The sequence below is a fragment of the Macaca thibetana genome, chromosome 10 (genome assembly GCF_024542745.1).
Source record: "Macaca thibetana thibetana isolate TM-01 chromosome 10, ASM2454274v1, whole genome shotgun sequence".
Classification (NCBI taxonomy): Eukaryota; Metazoa; Chordata; class Mammalia; order Primates; family Cercopithecidae; genus Macaca; species Macaca thibetana.
The window spans coordinates 49,494,813-49,522,104 of record NC_065587.1 but is presented as its reverse complement, the minus strand read 5'-3'; the positions used below and the strand labels follow the sequence as shown (position 1 = coordinate 49,522,104).

Genomic DNA, 27,292 nt, shown 5'->3' with positions numbered 1-27,292 from the left:
GGCCTCAGGAGGAGAGAAAAAAAAATGCCCAGGCCTCATGTCCGGAAAGATGAAAGAGGATCAGTTTGAAATCTCTAAAGGCACCAAGGGCCATGCAGTGGCCAAGGTCAGGCACCGGGTCTGCTTGAAGTTGAGAGGAGGTAAATTCAGGACAAAGTTTAGTATACACAGAAGACATTCCCTCCACATTCCCCCAAGGTAGGCCCTCGCTGATGGCTTTAAGAACTTCCCCAGGGGCTCTGCTAAATAGCTCAGAGGCAGAGGGCCTAGGAGAAGAGGCAGAGGTGAGGGGTACCTCCATCGTCCCACCCCTGCCTCCCTCCTGGCTGTGTGACCTGTGTGCCTGGCCTCAGTTTCTCCACCTGCAAAATGAGGCCATAATAACACCAACCCTATAGGTTTTAAGGATAGAATACATGGCATTCAGTTGGTGCTCAATGAATGAACAAAAGTCACAAGCCACAACTACTTCTAGGATGAGGCAGTGGAAACGGTTGTCAGCAGGGGAAGAGCTGATTGCTCTTGACTCCTTCCTTAGAAAGAAAGTCCAGCCTCAATTCCACATCCACGCCCCGTCCGCCTACCCTGGAGGCAGGGGCCTGCTCTGCTTTGCGCATTCCCGAGTCCCCAGGGCCTGGCATACAGCAAGTATTTGTGGAAGTATTTGTTCAATGAATGCATGAACCTGGATGCTCTGTGGAGTCAGCCTCCACTGAGAGCAAAGGGAGGCACAGAGAGGCCAGGTAATTTGTCCAAGGCCTCACAGCCCCCTGCCTGCCTGAAGGCAGAGCTGGAACTGGGGCTGAGCTGAGCCTGGTCTGCACCCCTACTTGCTCTGGGCCTTCCCCTTGGGGAAGCCTGCTGTCCCCTTCCTGAACACACGCTGCCCAGGCTTCCCCCACCTGGCAGAGCAGGCACAAGGAGCTCCTCAGGTGACCCTTTCACGAATGTTCCAGACGCTCACTGCCCTCGGCAGGGACTGGCCTTCCCCTCTCTCCCTGGTAGGCTAACGGCCACCAGCTTGCCACCTGCAGGCCTCGTCTGGCTTCAGACGAGCTCCGTATGACCTGCACTGTGTGGTTTTGTATGACCTGCACTGCGTGGGTTTCCTTCATCATTTTGAATCATTTGCCAACGTTTAATAATTGCTGATTTCATACAAAACCCAGAATTTCCAGATTCTTTTGGAAAGTCGGCCTCTCTGGCCACCAGATCTGCTTTTTCCTGGCCCTGGTCAGCAGGAGCTTCGTCCTAGGCCTATTCAGTCCCCTCGCTCTGACCTGGTGGTCCTCACTCACCCCTGAGCCTACTCTCCCAGCCTTGAAGCCTCCTCACATAAAGGCCCAGGCCTGCCCGGAGACCAGGCCACCCACTCTCCCGCCACCATGCGGGGCCTCCTCCATTCACCCTCAGCCCGGGCACTCGCAGGGAAAGCCAAAAAGGCAGGATTGGAGCCGGACTCTAGGTGTGCAGTAGACAGAATAATGACCCCCAAAGGTGCTCTCCTCCTAATCCGTGGAGCCTGTGAACACGTGACCTTACATGGCAAAGGGACTTTGTAGGTGTGATTCAGTTCAGGGTCTTGAGATGGGAAGATGAGTCTGGCTTATCCAGTGGGCTCAAGGCAGTCACCAGGGGCCTTATGAGAGGGAGGAGGGAGGCGGAGGGTCGGGCCCAGAGACGTGACAGTGGGAGCAGAGGTGGGAGCGGTGCAAGCCAGCGAGTGCCGCTGGCCTCAAGACAAGGCATGGATTCTCCCCTGAAGCCTCCAGAAGGAACTCCATACTTCCCTGCACCTTGATTTTCCCCTCACAGGACACACTTTGGCTTTCTGACTTTCAGAACAGTAGGGTCATGAATGTGCATCATTTTCAGTTTGGTGTAATCTGTTACAGCAGCAACAGGAAACATCCCAGGGTTCGAACCCAGGCTTGGCCACTCCCTGGCTGTGTGCCCTGGGGCGGGTGACAGAGTGCGGAGCCTGGGCTTTCCCATCTGAAAAGGGGGTAAGCAGAGACTTCTGTTAGGTGGGGGCTGTGTGTGAGGGTGAAGTCAATGGCACAGGGAAGGTGTGGGGCAGAGCCCTGATGGCACATGCACTAGGTGCCACCACGGTTAACGTTGCCCTCTTACTTCCTCTCACTTCTCTCACGGTCATTGAAACCAACTTAGAGCAGGCTTTTGAACCTGCCCACTGCTGCTCAAGATAAAGACAAAACTTGCTGCTTAGGATCCTACATAATCTGCCTTGCCTAATAATAGTAATGATTAAAACAATTTATCCACTAGCACTGATGAAGCACTTGGCAAGAGCCAGGTATTAACTATGAATTAAACTCATTTAGGCCAGGTGCAGTGGCTCATGCTCATCCCAGTGCTTTAGGAGGCAAGGTTGGAGAATCCCTTGAGGCCAGGAGTTCAAGACCAGCTTGGGCAACATAGTGAGACCCCCATCTCTACAAAAAATAAAAAATTAGCCACATGTGGTGGCATGTACCTATAGTCCCAGCTACTCAGGAGGTGGAGATGGCAGGATTGCTTGAGCCCTGGAGGTTGAGGCTGCAGTGAGCTGAGATCTCACCACTGTACCCCAGCCTGGGTGACAGAGTGAGTGAGACCCAGTCTCAAAAAAACAGACACACACAAACAATTATTTAGGTAAGATGCAGTGGCTCACACCTGTAATTCCAGCATCTTGGGAGGCTGAGGTAGAAAGATTGCCTAAGGCTAGGAGTTTGAGCCCTGACTGGGCAACAGAGTGAGACCTCATCTCTACTAAAAAATTAAAAATTAGCCAGGCATCGTGGTGTGCACCTGCAGTCCCAGCTATTCGGGAGGTTAAGGCAGGCAGATCACTTGAGCTCAGGAGTCGGGAGGCTGCAGTGAGCTACGATCAAGCCACTGCACTCCAACTACGGTGACAGAGTAAGACTCTGTTTCTAAAATAAATAAATAATAACTTCAAAAATTCATTTAATGCTCACAACAATCCTATCACTTTCCCTATTTTTCTTATAGGTAAACTGAGGCCCAGGGATTTAGGTCACTTGCCGAGGATCCTCTGGCAGGCTGGCAGCTAGCTGGGATTTGAACCCACATGGTTGGATCTTGGAGCCTGGATGCTAACCATGGGGCCATGCTGCCTCCATATGTGAGCAGACCAGGGAATAACACTCAGGGCCCCAGGGAGTGGCCAGAGACTCAGTGACCATGGCCTCCCTTCCACTCACTGCCTGTCCTAGGTACAATCCTGGACCTGAGAGATCTGAGGGTCGTAGCTCCTCCTGATACACGGTTTGTACCCATGAGTGTGTTTATTTTGCAAAACAGTTTCCAGTAGTGCCCACTCTCTGCTGGACACCTGGTTCCCGAAAAAATGCAGACCCCTCCACTGTGCTTAAGACTGTGGAGACAGGCCGGGTGTGGTGGCTCACGCCTGTAATCCCAGCACTTTGGGAGGCCGAGGCAGGCGGATCAGCTGAGGTCAGGAGTTCGAGATCAGCCTTGCCAACATGGTGAAACCCCATCTGTACAAAAAATACAAAAATTAGCTGGGCAGGGCGGTGGGCGCCTGTAATCCCAGCTACTCAGGAATCACTTGCACCTGGGAGGCGGAGGTTGCAGTGAGTTGAGATCACGCCATTGCACTCACTCCAGCCTGTGTGATAGAGCAAGACTCTGTCTCAAAACAACAACAGCCGGGCGCGGTGGCTCAAGCCTGTGATCCCAGCACTTTGGGAGGCCGAGATGTGTGGATCACGAGGTCAGGAGATTGAGACCATCCTGGCTAACATGGTGAAACCCCGTCTCTACTAAAAAAAAACCAAAAAAATTAGCCGGGCGAGGTGGCGGGCGCCTGTAGTCCCAGCTACTCGGGAGGCTGAGGCAGGAGAATGGCGTAAACCTGGGAGGCGGAGCTTGCAGTGAGCTGAGCTCCGGCCACTGCACTCCAGCCTGAGCGACAGAGTGAGACTCCGTCTTAAAAACAAAACAAAACAAAACAAAACAGCAACAACAACAACAATAAAAGATTGTAGAGACAGATGTGTGCCTAGGCTGTCACAGCCCAGTGAGGGACAGCAGGGGCCTGGGGGCAGGGGGAGGTCGAAGGAAGCTCCCTGAGTTGGGGTCATCTGAGAAGAAGCCCAAGGAAGCTGATGCTGGCATCCTTGAATGGCTGGGCTGAGTGCTGCAAAGAGGATCCACCCAGGAAGGCCCCGGTGAGAGGGAGCCTGTGTGCCTGGAGAGGTGGATGTGGTCACAGATGGCTGGAGTGCTGGAGAGAGTGGAAACGTCAAGAGGTCGACCTGGGCTCGGCCACTCACTGTGTGACCTTGGGCAACCTTCGCCACTTTTCTGAGCCTCAGTGTCTGCATCTGTAAAATAGGAATAAGGATAGCAGCCACCTCCTGGGGTGGTTCTGAGGATTGGATGCATCAGTTCGCGTGAAGGTCAGTGCCTGGCGTCAGGAAGGGCTGTGTCAGTGCAAGTCAGTCTTGTCGCTGTGATTATTATGAATATGAAGCACTGAGCTGTCAGCCTGCACGCCACCTCCCCTTCCAACCAGCTCCTCAGACGCAGAAGCCATGGAGCTCCCACAAGTGCATGGGGATGACCCGTGCAAGACCAGTGAGGACCCCCTGCCTGTGTGGAGGGATGTTTTCCCAAGAAGTTTCATGTCCACCATCCCCGACCCAGAATCCAGACCGGCGTCCACACTCCCTGGGGTTCCCAGCTTCAGGCAGCTTAGCCCTCTGCCCGGGGTTCGCCCTCCGTGTCCCTCCTGTCCTTTTGTGTATGACACGTGTCCTTCCCCCGCTCCCTCAAGCTCCTTCCGCATCTTCACCAATACCATTTATCAGTCACACCTAATGCCCAAGTTTCTCTTTTTCAAGCACATTAACAATGCGAATTGCTGAGAGTTTTTGAGCATTTGCTATGTGCCTGACACTTTCATTCGTTCATTTATTCATTCAGCAAGTAGCCTGAACACATCCTGTGTGCATCGGAGTTCCTCAGAAATAACAAAGGTCCTTGCACTCCCTGCTGGGTTTAACATCTTGCAGGTGGGAAGTGGAGATGATCATAAAGAAACCGGCAAAGTCTACAAACTATTCCTTGTACACGTAAACTCCCTGAATCACAATGATAGCCTTATGAAAGCTTTTCCCCCATTTTTCAGGTGAGAAAAACCAAGGCTCAGAGAGAAGGACTTGCCTGAAGTCACACAGCTATGAAACGTCCAAGCTGGGATTTGAACTCACATCTATCAGACTCCAGAGCCTGTGGGCCTTCTCTCCCCAGGAGCCTGTCTACTAAGACGTTGGCCAGCTCCACATACAGTCATCTGCCTCGCGAGCAGCACATTTCAGAAGCTCCACAATGTCTGAGGTTGGGGGTGTTTGTACCCAGGGGCACAGCTCACTCCCACAAGGCCCTGGGCAGGGTGAGCTCTGCCCTCCCTTCCAGCAGCCTCTGACCAGGAAGGCCAAGTACGCTGTCACTCTCTGGCCAGAGCCTGCGGGAACAGGACGTCCTGGTCCTCCTGCTCTGCTGGGGCCCAGCAAGCTATTTTTGGGCACGTTTATTGATGGGACACGGGTGCCCAGCTGGACTCCTGATTCAAGAGGAAGGCCCCAGGCTGGCCCAGGGTGGTTCTGCTTCTCCAGGCCCTTGGCTGCCTTGGAACAGCAACCGTCTACTACACCCCAGGTCAAGGGTGTAGCCTGAGCTGGCTGGCTCCGGGAAGAGCAAGGGTCCCCGTGGGTGTGGCTAGATTTGGGGGGTCACGCAGATGACGACTATTTCCCAAAATTCTGGAGCCTGATTCATTCATAGGCAGGCAGAACACAGAATGAGTATGACAGCAGGTTTTGAGGTTAGACTTGGGTTTAAACCCTTCCTGTGTCCCCTACTAGCAAATGTACTGTGGGCAAGCCAGGCCAACTCCTGGAGGCTCTGCTTCCCTGCCTGCGAAATCATAACAGTCCTTACACACGGGGAGCGAAGGAAGCTTGAATTAGATAGTTCCCACAGCTCAGAGCCTGGCATACAGTAAGTACTCAATAATGAATAATAACTTTGCAAATAATGATTGACAGCTGGCATTTATTGGGAGTCTAGCAGGTGTGAGGCAGTGGGCTAAATTATTGACATTTAAAAAAATCTCACTTCACCCCCCAACAATTCCTGGAGGAAGGTGAATGATGCCCTTATGGGTGCCATTATGATTCCCTTTTACAGATAAGAAAACCGAGGTTCACAAAGAGGAATAATTTGCCTGATATCACCCAGCAGATGTGCGGCAGAAAAACCTGCCTTTGAACTCCGGCCCTAAGAGAAGACAGGGCCAGGCTGCAGAGCTGCGCCTCATGCCCCCGTTTCCCTTCCAAGAGGACTGGTTACGAAGACCTGTCAACACTTAAGTCCACACCATATCGTGCACTCCTCAGTCACCCCCTGTCCCAGGAGGTAACCTCCTGGGCCTTCCTGTTGATGGAAATTCAGACACCAACATCCCTGAATATTCCCTTGACCCTTCTTCCTGCCCTTGGGGTTACTTTGTTTTCCTGGTTCATGGGCAAAAAATCTGCAAGAAACTGGTTGGGTTGGCAAAGGCTCTGGGCTGACTTGGAGGCCGCTATGCTGTCTATGCTGGGGTGGGTGTTGGGGGCCCAGCGGGCAGGAGAGGATAGAGGCTTACATGCCCGGGCACCCCAAGGCGCAAAGTCAATGTGGTGTTTCCTTGGTGAAGTGCTCTCCTGGCCTGCACCTGCTTATAATTCAACCCAGTGCCCTGAGGGTCCATTGCAGCCTCCTTCAGCTAAAAGAAGCTGCCTTTTGTGATCTGTCCTCTGCCTTTCTAGCCTTTCCCACCACTGGAACCCCTCCAAAAAGAACATGCTTTGCCCTGCTTCCAGGCCTTTGGCCCTGCTGTGCCCTCCTCCTGGGCCGCCTTTCCTCCATGGTTCTCTCACCACGTGCTTCTTCTGCTGGTACTTCAGGACCCGTACACTGTGAGGCCCTCCCAGAATCCCCCCAGCCCCCTACTTGGGGTTGCCACTGCGACAGAGGGACATTGCTTCCAGAACTACATTGTGCTCTAGACTACAATGCCCAGCTGGTGAGCTGACACCTCCATGTAGGTTTCACGCAGGCCCCTAAGCTTCACCAAGCGGAATACTCCATTTATTTCCCTCCTAAAACCCCAGCCCTGCCCGCCTGTCTTCCCAGCTCAGGAAATAGAGCTGCCCTCCACGCAGGTGTTCAGACCAGGTCCCGGTGGCCCCTTGACTCCTGTTTCCCTCACCCCACAATCCCATCCATCCCAACTCTTGCTCATTGACTGCCAAATACATCCCAAATCTGTGCCCTTGTTGCCACTTTCACAGCTACCACCGAGGTGCAGGCTGCCACTGTCCTTGCCCACCTGAACTGTGGCAGTGAGCTCCTCCTCCCTGGTCTCCTGGCTTCCAGCTTTGCTCCACTCAATCCACACAGTCAGAGGAAATATTTCAAAAGACAAACTGGCCGGGTGCAGTGGCTCACGCCTGTAATTCCAGAACTTTGGGAGGCTGAGGTGGGTGGATCACTTGAGGTCAGGAGTTTGAGACCAGCCTGGTCAACATGATGAAACCCCTTCTCCACTAAAAATACAAAAATTAGCCAGACGTGGTGGGGCATGCCTATAATTCCAGCTACTCGGGAGGCTGGGGTGGGAGAATCGCTTGGGCCCAGGAAGCAGAGGTTGCAGTGAACCAAGATCGCACCACTGCACTCCAGCCTGGGTGACAGACTGAGACTCCTTCTCAAAAAAAAACAAAAAAAAAACAAAAGACAAACCAAGTCATGTCCCTTCCCTGCTTAAATCCTCCACAGCTCCTCACCCCTCTTAGAATAAAAATTCACCTCCTACCTTGGCCTATAAGACCTTGTATAATCTGACCCTTGCCCACCTCCCCAACCCCATACCTACCTCTCTCCATTCACTCTGCTCCTGCCACGCTGGCCTTCCCATTCCTGAACTAGCAAGCTTGTTCCTGCCTCTTGGTAGAAACTTGCTCTTCTTTTTGCCTGAACCTTCTTCAGTCAGGTATCTGTCCGGCTCACTCTCTCACTTTATTCAGGTCTCTGTTCAAATATCACCTCCCCGAAGAAGCCTTCTATGATTTGCCTATCTCAAATACTCCCCTCCATCATCTATCCCTCTACCTGTGTTATTTTCCTTCACTGTAGTTATTACTGTCTGACATAGTACGTATTTGTCAGTATTTTCTTCTTCTTCTTTTTTTTTTTTTTTTTTTTGAGTCTTACTCCGTTGTCCAGGCTGGAGTGCAGTGGTACAATCTCGGCTCACTGCAACCTCTGCCTCATGGGTTCAAGCGATTGTCCTGCCTCAGCCTCCCATGTAGCTGGGATTACAGGTGTCTACTAACACGCCTGGCTAATTTTTGTATTTTTGTAGAGATGGGGTTTCAGCATGTTGGCCAGGCTGGTCTCGAACTCGAAAGTGCCGTATATATCAGTATTTTTAAAATCTGGAGGCCAGGCGCAGTGGCTCACACCTGTAATCCCAGCACTTTGGGAGACCGAGGCGGGTGGATCACCTGAGGTCAGGAGTTCAAGACAAGCCTGGCCAACATGGCGAAACCCCGTCTCCACTAAAGATACAAAAAATTAGCCAGGCGTTGTGGTGTGTACCTGCAATCCCAGCTACTCGGGAGGCTAAGGCAGGAGAATCGCTTGAACCCGGAGGCAAAGGTTGCAGTAAGCTGAGATGGCACCATTGCAGGCCAGCCTGGGCCACAAGAATGAGGCTCCATCTCAAAAAAGAAAAAAAGAAGAAAGAAAAAAAAAATCTGGTTTACTGTTAAATGTTTAATGACGCCTTCTCAATAAGCGGGAGCCCTGATTTTTACATGTATCCGTTTCTGTGGTGTAAATACTCCCATCATGGTCCATTTGGAGCTACCAGTGTGACTTACTGAGCGTGGCATTGGGAAGACCATGCTATACTATTTCCATCATGGGATATGGCATATGATATAATATGACACATCAGACGTCAATCACTTCAAGAACACAGAGAACAGTGAAATGATGAGAAAGTGATGATCTGTGAGCAGTTTTTGCCCTTTGTTTTTGTTGTAATTTACTTAACTGGAAGCTCGTGCAATTTAATTCTTAGTGATGGCTGTGTGTGAAACTAGCTGGCAGAATTCGTGAGCCAGTAGGAGCTGGTGCCAGCAACCCCACTGGTTGAAAGCGACACGAGGGCAAGGATGTTTCCACCTTGTTCCCGGCTGTTTCCTGGGGCCTGGAACAGTAGAAGGAGCTCAGGGTAGGTGTTCAGCCCACATTTGTTGACTGTTTTATAGTGCACCTGTTTGCATCAGAGAGGACAAACTGTTTGCCTCAACTTGACTTCACGGGCTGAGTCCAGCCCACAAGCGGGTGTCATTTGGCTCTCAGAATGTTTTTGACATTTTTATAACATTTATTGCCAACATTTAAAAGTCAAGGGTTTTTTTGATTTTTTTTTTTCATGAAATCTCACATAAACCTAGATTTGTAGCTTCTCCTGGAAAATCAGAAGCTCTGGACCCGACTCCCTCATGACAACAGAGGCTGGAGCTGAGGGGCGCACAGCCAGCCCCTTCAGACTGGGCATGGGCTCGCCAGTTTCCGCAGGCCCCACCCCTCCCCGCAGGCTCACACCTGGCCCACTTCATTCGTTAACATAACCCGCTGGGCCTGTGGATATTTCAGTTGCAACTGCCATCTTGGCCTCCATCTTAGCACTTGTCACAGTGTGGGCCTGTCACAGTGTCCCCGCCAGACGGTGAGCACCTTGGGGACAGGCTCTGTGAGGGAGGCCCCCTGGGGTCCCCAGTCTTGGCACATAGTAGGTCCACAGGTTCTGGAACTGGATTAAATGTTTGTTGACCAGTGAATGCCAACCCCCACCCAGCGACCCGAATTGGGGCACGCACTAAACTCAAGCCCCGACCGGAATGTGACAAAGAGGTTGGCCGAGGCCAGGGTTTAAAAATACCCCAGGGCTGGTCAGCTGCGAGGTGCTTGGAGGTGTTGAAACAACCAGTCCAACACTGGCTGGAGGCCAGTGCACCCACTTTGCTCTGTGTGATGTGGGCTAACGGGAGGGGTCACCAGCAGGTCCTGGCGTGCGGGGGTGGGGAATGGGAGGACTAGGTGCAGCCCCCTCCCCCACGGCCCTGCTTGGGAAAGGTCAGAGATGTTTATAAACAGCATGGGGTGACATGACATAATTTCGCATAAAGGGTTACCAGGCAGGGCATGAACACAGGCGGCCTCCCCTGATGTTTCCGTGCCGCGGTCTCCTGGCGTCAAGAAAGCGGGATGCTGCTAGCACTGTGGTCTCCCCGCAGCCTTCAGAGCCATGGCCCAGCCCACCGGAGCCAGGCTTAAAAATAACGCTCCCAGCACAGTCTCCTGGGGGACAGCCAGCATGGGGGCTGGACAGGGAAGGAACGAGCTCTGCTGGAGCGCCCACTGGATGCCAGGCACGTCAGAGGCATGAGCTCATGGAGCCGCACACGGGCCTTGGGAGGGAGGGACTGTCATCCAGATGGGGAAACTGAGGCTCGGGGAGTGGTGCCACTGGCTCAATGTTTCCCAGTAAGCGTCAATGCTGCCATGCCAATCCATGAGATGAGTGACAAGAAGGCAGGCTCTGTGTCATGCTGCTGTTCCTGAGTCCCTGGAACAGCGTTTGGCCTTAGCAAGCCTCAGGAGGCAGCTCCCATGGAACTTGTCCAGGATCGAAACCCGCTCTCCCACCACACCTTGTCTCCAGCAAGGGCAGCCCCATCCTTCCAGATGCTCAGGGCGGATACCAAGGCATCATCCCCAACTCCTGTCTTTCCCTCACCCCACACCCCGTGCTTGCTGCTCCATCTAGACACAGCCACCCCTCCCTGCCCTGGCCCAGCCCCACCTCCCTCACCTGGCCCCTGCGGGAGCCTCCTTCCTGGTCTCCTGCTTCCACCCTCATCCTAACAGTCTTGCCTCCATCAGTGTCCAAGGTAACACACTAGACTCATATTGTCCGTCACCTGAACGTATTAGGATGCAACAGTGAACAGAACGCACATGTCCCCATCAGCGTGGAGCGGACATTATGGAATGGGGGAGGAAGGGGTATCAGCCTTCATAGGTAAATTAAATAGATCATATTTCCAATGGCAGTGAGTGCTAAGGAGAAAAATAAGCTAGGGAAGGAGGAGGGGAGCATCAGAGGAACAAATCTAAATAGGGGGCAGGGGGCAGGGCAGGAAAGGTCTCACTGAGCAAATATTTGAGTACAGCTTGAAAGAGATGAGGGATTGGGCAATGGGGATTTCCAGACAAAGGGCATTCCTGATAGAGGAAACAACAGGTGCAAAGGCCTGAGGCTGGACCATGCCTGGCATGAGCGAGGATGGCAGAGAAGAGGCCAGTGTGGCTGCAACAGAATGAGTGAGGGGCAGCATGGCAGGAAGTGAGCTCAGAGAGGTAAAGGGCAGCACCCATAGAACCTTGCACGTCGAAGGAAGGACTTAGCTTTCCTCTGGGGTAGGTGAGAGCCATGGAGGGCTCTGAACAGAAGAGGGCACAGTCTGACTTCGTTTCTGAAAGAATCCCTCCAACTGGGTGTAGAGGATGGGCTGTCAGGAGCCAGGGGAAGGGGACAATCAGGGTGCCTGCACTGGCTCAAGCAGAAGAGAATGGTGAACAGGCCCAAGGGGTGGCTGTGGAGGTGGAGGCAGGGAGAACAGATCTCGGATTCCAGATCTGTTCTAAGGTGGAGCTGACAGGGCATGCTGCTGGACTAGATGCGATCAATAGAAATCAAGAAGCCAAGGATGTTTGTGTTTCTGTTAACACAGGAACAGAAAACCAAACACCGCATGTTCTCACTTATAAGTGGGAGCTGAATGATGAGAACACATGGACACAGGGACGGGAACAACACTGGGGCCTGTTGTGGGGGTGGGGAGGGAGAGCATCATGATAAATAGCGAATGCTTGCCGGGCTTAATACATAGGGGATGGGTTGATAGGTGCAGCAAACCACGATGGCACACATTTAGCTATGTGACAAACCTGCATGACCTGCATATGTACCCCGGAACTTAAAATAAAATCTAAAAATAAAAGCCAAGGATGGCTCCAAGTTTCCAGATAGAGCAGCCAGAAGGATGGAGCTTCTGGCTTACAGAGATGCCCAAACACCATGCTGGGCTCTGGGAAGGATGGGAGTGAGGCGGCCATCCTTCCACACAGGTCCTGTGTGAGGGTCATCCCAAATACAGTGGGCCTTGCTTTATGAAATTCCCTGCTGATTCACATCAGGATTCTTCTCCAGCTCCTCCTTCCCATCCCTGTCCCTGAGTCCCTTGTAAATTGTGCAGGAGCCACCAGGTCCCTCCTCCCCTGCAATTCCGGAAGAGCAACAAATGCTCCTATAGCCCCTATCATGTGCCTGGCAGGATCCTAGCCCTTTACTTAAACTTTGTGAACCCATCTGATCATCACAGCAATTCCAGGAGCTGGGACTCTTATTACACTTATTTCATAAATGGAGAAAAAAGGTCCAGAGAGGTTAAGTCACCTGTCCAGGATCACACAGCTAGCAAGTGGTAGAGCAGGATACGATCCCAGGCAGTCAGGCCTAGGCCTCATGCTCTTAACCACTACACTTACTATCTCATGTTTGACCATGAGGAGTCAAACTGGGTTTGAGAGATTGGGTGAGGGGAGAGGGCTTCAGCCACTGCTTCCACATAATAGAAACAGTTGCTGTTTTCTGAGTACCTCTCCTGTGCCTAGTTCTATACCCAGGCTTCCTCTATTCTCCATATCAACAGAAGGGGGTTATTACAAGCATTGCACCCATTCTACAGATAAGAAAACCGAGGCTTGGAGGGGAAAAGTCATGTCCACAGTTACAGCCAGGACTGAGAATGTGGAGCTCTGGGACTCCAGACCCCATTCTATCCCCTCCTCCACACTGTCTGTGCTTGTCACCCACTTCCTGCCTTGGTGGTGAGAGGGGTGCTCGGGGGTCAACGGCCACACCACATTTTCTTCTTGCTGGAAGCAGACGGAGGACAGGAGAAGTGACAGACTGCACAGCTGCACGGATTCCCGCTCTCGGGGCTTGTAGATTTAGTCTGGCACAATCGACATGTCTGAGGCCAGCTCTGGGCCAGGTGCTGGCGAGACCGAGATAGGAACACAGAGTGGAGGGTGAGAAAGATCGAGGCCCTAGGTGGCTTTGATGAGATAGACAGTGGTGGGGTTGTCACAGAAGTTCAGAGAAGCCACTCAGAGGAGCAGGTGCACGTGAACCTTGTGCCCCGGGCAGCCTCTTCACCTCTCTGGATCTCAGTTTCCATCTCTGTGACACAGGGTGGTCATACCTGCCACCCATCTCACAGAACTGGTCAGGACTAAAGGTGAGCGCCAAGGGGACACGCACTATCTCTACTTTGCCCTCTGCTGTCTTCCAGGACAGAAAGAGCACAGGCCCCAGCTTGTTGTAGGCATTCTGGAGAGCTGGCACACAGGAGGTGCTCAGGGCCTGCTGGACATATGGAAATAAAGAAATAAACTTCCTTGGGACTTATTTTTCCCACATAAAGTGAATTATTTCCATGCGCTTTACAAAGACATAGACCCTCTCAACCACCTGGCAAGGTGACTCCTAAGATCATCTTTGCTTAACAGGTAAGAAAAATGGGCACCTAGAGAAGTTACGAGATTTCACCAAGGTCCTAGAGCTAAGAAGGGATGGAGCTAGGGTTTGAATTTCACTCCCTCTGCCTCCTTGGCATTCACAGAACTAATCGCAGAACTGAACTAATAACAGCTTGTGTTTTGTGAAGCATTTATTACATGCCATGCATTACTCCAAACACTTCACATATATTAACTAATATTAGTATCTACCTCAAATGTGTGGGAGAGGTGATATTTTCTTCCCATTTTACCCATAAAGAAAGAGGTTAAGGGCCAGGAGCAATGGCTTAGGCCTGTAGCCCCAGCACTTTGAGAGGCTGAGGCGAAAGAATTGCTTGAGTCCAGGTGTTCGAGACCAGCCCAGGGAACATAGCAAGACCCCCATCTCTACAAAAATAAAAAGTTAGCTGGGTGTGCTGGATCATACCTATAGTCCCAGCTTCTTGGGAGGCTGAAGCAGGAGGATGGCTTGAGCCCAGGAGGTCAAGGCTGCAGTGAGCTGTGATTGTGCCACTGAAGTCCAGCCCTGTCTCAAATTAAAATTAAAAAAAAAAAAAAAGAGGTTGGCCATGTGCGGTGGCTCATGCCTATAATCCCAGCACTTTGGGAGGCCAAGGCACGTGGATCACCTGAGAACAGGAGTTTGAGACCAGCCTGACCAACCAACATGGCAAAATCCTGTCTCTACTAAAAATACAAAAATTAGCTGGGCATGGTGGTGGGCTTCCGTAGTCCCAGCTACTCGGGAAGCTGAGGCAGGAGAATGACTTGAACCCGGGAGGCAGAGGTTGCAGTGAGCCGAGATTGTGCCACTGCACTCTAGCATGGGTGACAGAACAAGACTCAGTCTCAAAAAAGAAAAAAAAAAAGTACACAAATAAATAAATAAATAAATGAAAAAGAAAGACATTAAGTAACTTGTGCAAGGACACAAGTAATTTGCAAAACCAGGATTCAAACTCAGGCAGTCTGGCTCCAGAGTCCATGGTCTTAAATCACAACGCCCTACAGGAGAGCGTTGGCAATGTCATCCCGGGCACAGAGCCTGGCACGCAGGGAGCACTTACTGGATTGTGAAAACCTCACAAACCGTGTAGAGACAAGCAGGGCTTTCCCATTCTGAACCACACTGAGGTCTCCCTTGAGAATTCACTTATTTCCATTTCTTCCTGTGAGTCCCACTTGACAGAGAAGAAGCTGCCCACGGACCATTTTCCCCTTCTCCCCCCTCCCTCTAGGAAAATCCTGGGTAGCATCCACCAGGTCACGGCTGCCAGCCAGAGGACTGGCTAGAGCGGAGTTTGGCCAGGTTATCGGGTTTCGTGGTCAGCCACCTTCGCCCCTGACCAGAGCTGTCTTTCCAAAACAGAACATTCAGTCACTGCCTGTCCCTCCGCCCAGCTGTCCTTGTGCCCCGAACTTGCTTGCTGCCCACCGGCCTGGAGCTTTTCCTCGCATTCTAGTCTCTTACTGACACCCTGCAAAGATGACCGGAGCAGAGAAAAGAGAGGCAGAGAGCAGGCTGAGAGAAACGATGAGGAGACAGAGACAGAGAAAGAAGAGACAGAGAAAGAGGTGACAGATGGACAGAGGAGAAAGAGGAGACAAGAAAGACAGAGAAAGAGGAGACAGAGGCGACAGACGGACAGAGAAAGAGACAGAGAAAGACAGAGAAAGAGGAGACGGAAGGACAGACAGAGAAAGAGGAGACAGAGATGGAGAGACAGACAAAGACAAGAGGCCTGCAGGTGCCGTCTGCCCTCCAAAGCTGTCTCAAGGGCAGGGTTTGTAACCCTGCATCTCCATTCAATGCATTTTGACCTTCTCCCAAGGCTGCAGCATCTTCTCCCAACAGCCCTCAACCTGCCACCAGCCCAACATGTCCTAAGAGACCTCGTTTTCCTTCCCCCACCCTCACCTCCATGCACAATCCCTCACCTAACTAACTCCTCCGTATCTCCCTTCCTCCAGGAAGCCCTCCTTGCCCCCACAGCCCCTCTATGCACCCTGATTACACCTCCCTCATACTTTGTGGTTCACTGATAGGTTCGCCTCCTCCACTGGAATGGCAGTTCCTCGAGGGCAGGGTCTGGATCGGTCTGGCTCACCCTACATCCCTGCACTCCGTCCAGTGCCTGACACATAGTAGGTGCTCAATAAATGTTGGCAGAATGAAGGATTAAACCAGCCGCTATGTGTCGGCTCCTTGGAGAATCCTTCCCTGGTATGGCTTACAACTGTTTGGACTTCATCGTGTGATGATTTGATTTAGGGTCTGCGTGGCCTCTGGTCCCAAGAAGGCAGGGTCCGAGTCTGCTGTGTTCACCCTTGTCTTCCCAGAACCTGGAACAGTGCCTGGCACAGAGTAGGTGCTTCAGTATTGGTTGAATGAATGAATGGATGCATGAGCAAATGAATTCACCACTAGCCCTCTGGAGATTTTGAATCACGTTTTTTTGAACATTTGAACCAGTTCAAATGTTCCCCATTGCCCTTCAAATCAGACCCCAAGTCCTGCCAAGGCCTGTGAGGCTCTGCAAGACCTGGCCCCTGCCACGTCTCCAACCTCTGCCCTTCTCACGCCACCCCTGTAGGCACCAATGTCTCTAGGGTGCCGTGCGTGGTAGCAGTTCTCGTCCGCCTCCACACCCTACCATAAGTCATGTCAACAGAGCTGGGTTGGTTTGTTTGTTTTTTTCTGTGAACAAGACTGCCTAGAAAAATGGAGCACTTTTGCACAAACAACCTCAATGTCACCAATGGACCTAGGCCACTGTGGGACAGTCTCCAAGGTTTGGCCGGCCAGCTTCCCAGGGCCCTGACCTGAGACAGGATTTGCGCCCTGGTCGCTCTGTCCCTCTCCCACCCGACCCTCTAAAGGGCTGGCTGGCTGGGTGGGAGGGGTGTCCTTGGAGCCCCTGAGTGTGACCTTCATGTTCTGCAGGAAGCCAGGGGAGGGGACCCAACGAAATAGACCCCACCACATCCTTTAGGCTCAGACCAGGCCTCACCCCTTCCAGAAAGCTGCCTTGGCCACTTTCCTGGCATCTATGGACTCCTGTTCTCACCCTAATTGCATCTCATATCATGCTTGGCTGAAATTCTCTACTGGACAGTTTCTTCCACTGGACTGTGCTCCAAGTGGTTAAGGCCAAATCTTTTCTATCTTGGTGTCCCCAGAGCCCAGATCTGGCCTATGAGGGTCATCAGCAAACACACACTGAACGAACAAAGGATTATTGAACAAGTCTTCCTGCCTTGGTGCAGGCTGACCTCTGTCTCTCTCACTAGGATGGGGTCCTAAGGAACTTGTCTCTTTTATCTTTGCTCCTCAGTGTCTAACACTGCTTGACACATCGGTTGCACCATGAAACATGTGTGGAATAAACGAACAAAGCCTTCCTACCATCCATCATATCTGCCTCTCCTCCTGGACTGGGAGCTCTATGAGGTCAAGGACCAAGCCTTACTTATTTCTAGCTCCTCTGAGTCTAGCACTGGACCTAGGACAAAGGAGATGCTTGGTAGATACTGGATGGGTGGATGGATGGATGGATGGATGGAGTCGAAACTGATGGATCAATGGAATGAATGGATGGTTGGACAGAGTGAATGAAGAGAATGGGCGGATGGAAGTGCAGGTGGGTGGGTGGATGGCAGATGGGTGAATGAAAGGCTGAATAGATAAATACTACAGTCCAGGTTGTGAACGTGGGAAATATTGCTTTCCACTCCCCACACACAAAAGCCACCATTTTAGAAGAGCTAAAATCATTTTAGAACAGCTAAAATGAGGCCAGAGAATGACTCAGCTAGAGTTTTTATGAGAGATATTTAAAAGAAAAAAATACATATGAGAAAGACGGGTCTTGGAGGCTCTGAACTTCTTAAGCAAAACCCTGTAAGTTGACTGTGCTTTCTTGCAGCATTTATGTGATATTTATGGAGGGCCTGCCATATTTAGTGCCCCTGGGTTTGGTCTGGAAGTAGAAAGAAATTTCAGATGTGGACCCTGACCCCAGGTTGCTCAGAGTCAGACATATGCCCATTCATCCTCAATGCTTCTTCTTGTTGGGGTATCCAAAGGGCAATGGTTTGGGAAACACACACAGATTTGTATCCTGACTTCTTTTCTGTGTGACCTCAAGCTAGTAGCTTGGCTTCTCTGAACCCTGGTTTGCTCATCCTGCTTTGCAGGGTTGTTGCAAGCACACAACAAGTCCATGCTTATTAAATGCTGAGCCCAGGCTGGGATTGCCGCCGATGATTGGTAAACACTAAACTGGGCCTCAGTGTGCGACGCTGCTGACTTGCTGTGTGATGCTGTCAGAATGTCGGGACTTTTCTGTTCCTTCATTTCAGCTCAGTGGCATTCATCCTTAACAAGGGCCATGAACTAAAGAAGAGCTCAAGCTGGGGAACTCAGTAGACCTGGCTTTGGGATCCTTTGCTCCCCTGCTGCATGGTTTCAGACAAGCCACTGTGCCTGTCTGAACCTCAATTCCTGCCTCTACACTGCAGACCTCCTTGCTGTTTCTCAAGCACAGCTGTCACCCCTGCACCCAAGCTCTCCTTTGGCGAAAGAGCCAAAGAAAGTGAGTCCCCGGCATCCACCTTGGGGTTATGTGGGCTCCTAAATGTGGTGCTGCCCACACAGGTCTGCCTCGAGGCACTCCAGAGTAAAGAAGGCTGCAGAGGGATCTGGAAGGGCAAACAGAAGACAGCTGACTTCTCATCCTGTCTGGAAGAGGACCCCCATTCCATGTGGTCCACAGCCTACTGATTTATGTTCCCAATAGTTTGTACCACATGGCTTTATAGAACATGTTTATTCAGTGGGGTGCGGTGACTCACACCTGGAATCCCAGCACTTTGGGAGGCTGGGGCAGATTGCTTGAGGTCAGGAGTTTGAGACCAGCCTGGGCAACATGGTAAAATCCCATCACTACTAAAATTACAATTAGCAGGGTGTGGTGGCACATGCCTGTAATCCCAGCTGCTCAGGAGGCTAAGGCAGGAGAATTGCTTGAACCCAGGAGGTGGAGGTTGCAGTGAGCTAAGATCACACCACTGCACCCCAGCCTGGGTGACAGAGCAAGACTCTGTCTCAAAACGACAACAAAAGAACGTGTGTGTTCATTTATTTTTCTAGTCTAACTCTCCCACCTGATACTCCTGTCCGCTCCATGAGAGGAGAGTTTCTGTGCATCTTTTTTTTTTTTTTTTTTTTGAGACAGAGTCTCTCTCTCTTGCCCAGGCTGGAGTGCAATGGCACAGTCTTGGCTCACTGCAACCTCTGCCTCCCGGGTTCAAGTGATTCTCTAGCCTCAGCCTCCCGAGTAGCTGGGACTACAGGCACATGCCACCACACCTGGCTGATTTTTTTTTGTATTTTAGTAGAGATGGGGTTTCACCATGTTGACCAGGCTGGTCTCGAACTCCTGACCTTGTAATCCTCCCCCCTCGGCCTCCCAAAGTGCTGAGATTACAGGCGTGAGCCACTGCGCCTATGTTTCTGTACATCTTGATTGCTTTTCCATCCTCGGGTTCTAAAGCCCAGACAGGCACATGGTCTTTGTTAAGTAAATGTGTTGAATAAATGGATGCATGAATGGATTAGCACACAAAGAAATGAATGCATGAATGGATAGCTGGATGAATAGCTGGGCCCAGCAGAATCAGTTAAGAGGCTTAACCACACACACACAGACACACACACACACACACACACACACAGAGAGAGAGAGAGAGAGAGAGAGAGAGAGAGAGAGAGAGAAACACATGCACACACAAACACACACACCTACGTATGGATACAGAGATGCTCAAGCCCTGCTCCAGAAATAAAAATAAGAATCAACCCTTAATGATCACTTACTCTTAGATGCGGCAGGATCTAAGGCCCCATGTTTAGCCTATGATGTAGGGCATTTCACTGAATCCTCATGACCACCCTCTGTGGTAGGGATTAGTGCTATACTTTTTTCATATGTCAACCCTGAGGCTCAGAGAGGTAAAGTCACTGACCCCAGGTCACACAGCCAAGAGGTAGAGGAGCCAAAATTGAATCCAAGATCTGTTTGGTTCCAGAACCACGCCTGACCTTTCTGGGCCAGCGGGGTCACCTCCGAATCGAGATTTTTAGGGTTCCCCAGATGATTCTGATGCACAGCCAGGTTGAGAACTCCTGGGCCAGAGCATTGAGGTTTGGGAGAGCCTGTTGGCTTTGGGACCAGCTGATCCAGCCCCTGTGCTGCCTCACAGCCTGATTCCTTATCTCTGACACGGGCGTGATGGCAGCACCTACCTCAGGGGATTTCAGGAGGACCTAATAAGTTAATCCATGCAACGTGCTAAGAAGAGCACAGTAAGCGCTTCTCACAGCTCTCCTGAACGCAGACAGACGCGTTTCCAGTCTCCTAGTGAGGTGCCTGGGACGGGCTGGAAAGGGCATCTCAGCGGCATTCAAGAGACTGCCGCATCTAAGAGTGAAGAACAGGGACGCTAGAGGAATTGTGTGCCCCGGAAAAACGTCTTGCAGAAATACTCGCACATGTCGACAGACGTGTGTGCCCTACAGACCACGACAGTGTAGCTCATGATAGCAAAAGCCAGGAAGCAGGAAGCAGGCCCAATAGACATGTTTAGGGCAGGGTTCTCCACTTCAGCATTTGGGGTCACATAATTCCGGGCTGTCCTGGGCGCTGTGGGATGTTTAGCAGAATCCCTGGTTTCTACCATCTAGATGCCAGCAGCACGTCACTACTCCAAGTTGTGACGACAAAATATATCTCCAAAATTGCTGAATGTCCCCTGGAGGAAAAAAAAAAAATCACCCCATCCCGGTGGAGAAGTTTGTGACACGCCCGAGGTGGTGGAGCTCATATTTCAGCAAAGCTGTGACTTTATCCTGCACTAAGTCCCAGGTCACACTTTTCCTATTTGCTTTTTGTGGATTCCTTAGACTTTGCTCCATTCACAATCATGTGTTCTATGACTAGAAATAATTTCATTTCTTCTTTCCCCATCTGGCTGCCTTGGCACGTTTGAGGACAGAACTTGCACAACACAAATTGTAGCTCAAGTGGATTATGTAATCTGCACAGGGATGCTTTTTCGGGAAGTTAACTTTGTTCAAATATTGAAAATTCATAAAATAGAAGAATATGAATTTTTTTTTTAATGGGATCACCCACGGAGGGCAATTTTCTCGCAGTTTGCTCCTCTGAGTACCTTTCTCCATTTTGAAATTTTATTATAAAGGTTGTGATCACACTGTACGTATAATTTCAAATCCTGTTAAGTCTCAAAGTCTTCAAAATCATACTTCTCGTGTTATTACAAAATTTTCTTTGACATTCTCTTTAATTTTGTCTATTGTTTCTCTCTCATTCTCTGATCTTCCCTAATCCTTAATAATGAAAATTGCAGGCTGAGCATGGTGGCTCACACCTGTAATCCCAACACTTTGGGAGGCAAAGGTGGGCGGTTCACCTGAGGCCAGGAGTTCGAGACCAGGCTGATCAACATGGAAAAACCCCATCTTTACAAAAAATACAAAAGAAAGCTTGGTGTGGTGGTGCATGCCTGTAATCCCAGGTACTCGAGAGGCTGAGGCAGGAGAATCACTGAAACCCAGGAACTGGAGGTTGCGGTGAGCCAAGATGGCACCATTTCACTCCTGCCTGGGCAACAAGAGCAAAACTCCAACTCTAAATAAATAAATAAACAATGGAAATTGCAAGCTTTTGCTGGGCATGTGACCACCCAGAAGAAAATCTACACTTCCCAGCTTCTCTTGCAGCTAGGTGTCCCTGTGGCCAATGGGATATAAGTAATGTCCAAGTAATGTCCTTAGGAAGGGGTGCTTCTACTTTTTCCCATCCTCCTTGCTGGCTGGAGTGCAGATGTGATGGCCAGAACCTGAGTGGCTATCTTGGGACAAGGCAGAGCAACAAGAGAAAAGGACCCTAAGCCCCCAGTAAATTTGTGCAGCCACCCTACTAGTCCTAGACTGTCACCTCCACGGATCTTTTATGTAAGAAACAAACTTCTGGCTGGGCGTGGTGGCTCACGCCTGTAATCCCAGCACTTTGGGAGGCCGAAGCAGGTGGGTCATGAGGTCAGGAGTTCGAGACCAGCCTGGCCAACATGCTGAAACCCCATCTCTATTAAAAATGCAGAAATTAGCCAGACGTGGTGGTGGGCACCTGTAATCCCAGCTACTAGGGAGGCTGAGGCAGGAGAATCCCTTGAACCCCTGGAGGCATAGGTTGCAGTGAGCCAAGATCGTGCCACTGCACTCCAGCCTGGGCGACAGAGCAAGACTCCATATAAAAAAAAAATAAAAAAATTTCACTTGAGCCCCTGTTATTTTGGCTTTTCTGACACTCATCGGTGAACCTAATCCTAAGTATTACACTAATATTTTGTGCAGAAGGTGCCTCAAACATCCTTTTAGGAATAATTTCCTGATTAATTTAAACATTCCCAGCTTATTGGACATTTGAGTAGATTCTGATTCCTCACTACTCTTGTCAATTCTTTCTTTTTTCTTTTCTTTTTTTTTTTTTTTTGAGATGGAGTCTCATTCTGTTGCCCAGGCTGGAGTTCAGCAGTGTGATCTCGGCTCACTGCAATCTCTGCCTGCTGGGTTCAAGTGATTCTCCTGCCTCAGCCTCCGGAGTAGCTGGGATTACAGGCTCCTGCCACCATGCCTGGCTATTTTTTGTATTTTTAGTGGAGACAGGGTTTCACCACGTTGGCCAAGTTGGTCTTGAATTCCTGGCCTCAAGTGATCTGCCCACCTTGGCCTCCCAAAGTGCTGGGATTACAGGCGTGAGCCACCGTGCCCGGCCTTACTCTTGTCAATTCTGTTGTGAATGTCTTCGTCCACTGTCATTATTTGTGATTATTTCCTTAGTACAGAATCCCAGAAGAAGGGTTTGGGGGTCAAAGAACATGAACATTCTTAAAGCTGTCAGTGCCCGTCACCCAACTGCCTTCCAAAATGGTTCAGCTGACATAATGCCCTCTTCCTCCAGCAGGGGACGTGGGGACCCATTTTGGGACCGGGGTAAAGATGACAACATTCAGCATCATTCCCTCCAGCAGCTGAAAATGAGTCCGAGATAGTCATTTTTGGATAGTTCTTAAATACGAGATTCGGATGAGCAGTCATTAACCGGGAAGCTTACGAGACCTAGAGTGACCTGTCAATCTGGGTTTCTTAGTTGCAAGGGACAGAATGCACCCCTCTGGCTAGTTTACACAGAAAAGGAGTTTATCAAAGGTTATTAGGTGGTTCATAGGACCCTCAGGGGGGTTACCGAGTCAGGAGTAGGGGCAACACAGCTAGGAATGAGGCTGGAATTTGATGGAGAGCTGCCTCAGTGAACCCCACTTCTACCCAAGGACGCCCTCCACTGCATCCTCCAGGCCCAGGCTCTCTTTCCCGTCTCTTCTGTCCTATTGTTCTCTTTTAATTGGAAGCCTCTCTCAGGGGAGCCCACGTCACACTCCCGCACCCGCACCGCACCCGGGAGACTCAGGGAGGCTAGGAAAGCAAGTTTCCTGGCACTTCCTTTGAGAGATGTGATCTACTAAGGTAGGAAATTCCCTGAAGGGTGACCGCAGGGTGTGGGCCAGAAAGTGGGGCAAAGGTCAGCTCCTCTGGCAAAGACGGCTGGGCTTGTGGGAAGAATCCAAAAAGGTTTCTAGCATAATCTTCTCCATTTCTCCTCCACTAAGGGCAAGAGAACAGCAGGAAGAAGTAAATGACAGAAGTGTCATTCCCATTCGTGTCACCCTTGGGGTTCACCCAGCTCTGCAGAGGCTGAGTTAGAGTGGGAACCTTGAGATCTGTCCTTGCTTCACCAACCTGAGGCCAGCAAGTCAACGTGGATGTCACTATCTGATGGATGTGTGTCTCCTGGACCCCTGACCACATCCTTCAAGGAGACATTTGTGAAGGATGTGTTTGCCTTGTCCACTGTTGTACTGAACAACACCAGCATCCGAACAAGCCCTGGCACACAGTAGGTGCTCAACAGATAACTCTGGAATGAATGAATGAATGATGGCATTGGACTCTCAGCCTTGGAAGAAACCTTGTAGTCTGGCGTTAACATGGATTGACTCGACCAGTATTTCCTGAGCACCTACCCATGTTCCAGGCCCTATTTTAGGTGCTGGGGATACTGCAGGAAAGCAAAGAGAGTCCCAAGTCCCTGTCCTCACAATGAAGGAGATGGGCAATCCATTTTAAAACCCCAAAATATTAATATAACACAGCACAACACAACATAACATCATATAATCTGGTCTAATACAATACCAAGTAAAATGTTTTACAAGGAAATGTAAAACTGGATAAGTGATTTGGAGATGCTAATTTAGAAAAATAATGGAGGAAGCCCTCTCTGAGAAGGTGGTGGTCAAGCAGAGATCTGAGGTAGTAAGGGAGTGAGCCGAGCAAATATCAGAGGGAAGTGTATTCCAGGCGGAGAGAACAGCCAGCGCAAAGGCCCTGAGGCAGGAATGAATGAGCTTGGCATGTGCCCTTTGTGGTGAGGTAGTCAGGGAGGCAAGAGTTACACCAAGTTTCCCAACTTCGGCAAATCTGCAGAACCCTTAACGGGCGGAAACGGGAGGTAGGGAGGGAAGAGTTCTTCACTCTTAAGCTTCTCTGGGAAAACATGATGTCAGGGACAGACAGTAAATCTTGACTTGTCCCAGAAAACAATGGGCCCATGTAACCAGTGAAGTGTTAGCCTGAAAGTAACTGGCCAAAGGGCTGGGGCGTGGGTGGGTCATATGGAATTTGTTAACAGATCTCCATTAGAAAAAGAGCTTCCCAGTTGGGGGCAGCAGAAGCTTCTGGCTAACATCAAAAAGATGTTTATTGTGGTGATTCTGTGCAGACATGAAAAATGGAGATTCGCCACACAGAGATGTGGAAAGATGTCCCCAATACGTTAAGTGAAAAAATAGGTCACAGGATAGTGTTGTATACTGTACGATCCCTCTTGAAAATTCACTAGTCATTCATTCAGAAAATATTCACTATGGACCTACTGTGGTGTGGAAGACCCAGACACAGTCGTGCCTGCCTCCTGGAACTGACCCCACAATGGGGAAGGCAGATAACGATCAGATCAGTACACAAACATATCATCCAAACCTTTGATCAGCACTAAGGAAAGATACCTGGTGCTACCAGAATGTGCACATACATCAAGTGACAGAAAAAGCCTGTGAGGATGTGCTCCAAAATGTCAAAGGGATAGTAAGGTTTCAGGTGATTCCACTTTTCTTTTTTCTTTTGTTTCTTTGTTTGTTTTTTGGGATGGGGTCTCACTCTGTCATCCAGGTTGGAGTGCAGTGGTGTGATCATGGCTCACTGCAGCCTCGACCTCCTTGGGCTCAAGTCATCTCCCACCTTGGCCTCCTGAGTAGCTGGGCCACAGGCGTGCACCACCACACCTGGCTAATTTCCTTTTTTTTTTTTTAATTTTGTAGAGATGAAGGTCTCGCTGTGTTGCCCAGGCTGATCTTGAACTCCTGAGCTCAAGTAATCCTCCTGTTTCAGCCTCTCAAAGTGCTTGGATTATAGGCATGTGTCACCACACCTGGCTTGATTCCACTTTTCTTATGCTCCTCTTTCTTTTGATTGTCTGTAGGTTCTGATTTTTAAAATAATGTCATGATTTGTAATCGAGTGAACACAAAAAAAAACTCAAAATGAATGGGAGCAGGAGAGCTGGAACTCACAGGTCTGCAGAGGACTCAGACCCAGGGAAGGAAGTGCACACAAGAAACTGATCAACAGAGGCTGGAGTGGGAGGCAGCCTCACTTCTCCCTGGACACCTTTTGAACATTTTGAATGTCTAAGTATTCAAATAATAGTAATAAGCAAAGGTATTTTAAAATGAAACTTTGAGTCAAGTTTTATTTTCATGAAAAATGAAAAAGCAGACAACAGTAGGATCTCAATATAGGATCTCAATATAAATACACGAGCTGAGCTGAATTCCCATGAACATCTTAGAGTGGTTCTCTCTGGGTCACCTTTTTAGTTTTCTTCTTTGTACTTTTCTGTGTCTCCTATATTTAAAATAAGAAGAATAAAAAAAGATGAGGAAAAAAAGGCTACTGAATATAGAGCATTTACCACGGGCAAGATCCCATTCTGGGTGCTTTACAAACATGCTTTTGCTTCATCCCCACAACCTTCTCATCCCTTCCTTTCATTTGACAGATGAGGAAACTGAGGCTCAGAGGGCAAAGTCACTGGCCAGGGTCACCCGGCTGGATTTGACGCACGTCGGTCAGATCCTAAACTCTGTTTTTAAACTAGGAAGCTCAAGTACCCTTCGAATGTCCTTCAAGGAAACTACTTTGCTTTGAAAATCAGGGGGAAAAAACAAACCAACCAAACAAGAAATATGACATTTTTTTAACCACTTCTTGAAGCTCTGATGGGACCTCAGACCAGCCGGGCTTGGGGAGGGTTTCTCAGCAGGGCACTGTTTGTGTTGTGGGTGGGGCTGTCCTGCCTGGCAGTCCCCCATGGCACATCCCTGCCTGCTCATCAGCCATGCTCCCCTGTCACTGTGACACCCAGATCCCCCCATCTCTGCCAGCTTCCCCTCCTTGAAGACTGCTGGCCTAGACACTGCAGTGACACTGAATTCCTGCTGGGGCCTTGCTCCTGCTGTGCTGTTAGCCACTGTGGGTTGACACCCCCTGCAGACCTGAGAAGCAGGTGCCTCAATGGCTTTGTTTTATAAGGAGACTCAGAGAGGCTGGGTGACTTGCCAAGACTTGGCCCCATGCTATACTGTCTACCCTCTGGTACCAAGTCTTTTGTGGTTGTGGGGTCGAAACGGGGGAAGGAAAAAGGTGAGTGACCTGCAGCCCCAGGCTCAGAGGGAAGGCAGCCACGAAGGGCTGTCCACTCTTCAGCCAGCTGAGGCCAGGCCAGGAGAAGCAAAACTTTGCTGCCAGCCTGGGCAGGCCAGGCCGGGCGGCGGGCAGGCGGCCACTACAGTGGGGACCGGGAAGCCGAGCACTCCCTCCCGCCTGCCCGGCAGCGTCCCATGGCCGCCCGCCAGGCCCCGCCTGACGTCAGGGTCTGACCAGGGACATAATGTGCTGGCATGGGGACAAGGGCTGACTGCAGAGAGACAGAGCCGCAAGGCGGGGCGGCCAGGGGAGGCGGGCAGGCAGAGGAGGAGAGAAAGGGAGAGAGAGAAATAGGCAGAGTAAGAGAGAGAGAGAGAGAGAGAGACACAGAGAGAGAGAGAGAGAGAGAGAGAGAGAGAGAGACAGGGGGTGGGAAAGAGAAACACAGAAACAGATGGAGAAAGAAACAGAGGGAGGGAGAGAGACAGAGAAAGTGAAAAAGAGAAAGACAGAAAAGAGACACAGAGAAGGAGAAAAACAGAACCAGGAAGATGTTCAGGGAAAGCCAGAGAGACAGCAAGAGCCAGAGAGACAAAAGTGGAGGTTCTGGGGGGGAAATGA

At 50.5% G+C, this 27,292-nt stretch overlaps 1 protein-coding gene across 1 annotated transcript in view; it reads right to left on the bottom strand.

The window, feature by feature from the left end:
* Nucleotides 1–25,991, bottom strand: part of PEDS1 (plasmanylethanolamine desaturase 1) — a 293,832-nt gene extending 267,841 nt beyond the window's left edge. Inside the window, exon 1 of the mRNA XM_050807481.1 lies at nucleotides 25,988–25,991. The gene's annotated coding sequence lies outside the window, so the exon portion shown is untranslated. The remainder of the gene's footprint in view (nucleotides 1–25,987) is intronic.
* Nucleotides 25,992–27,292: the final 1,301 nt, after the last annotated feature.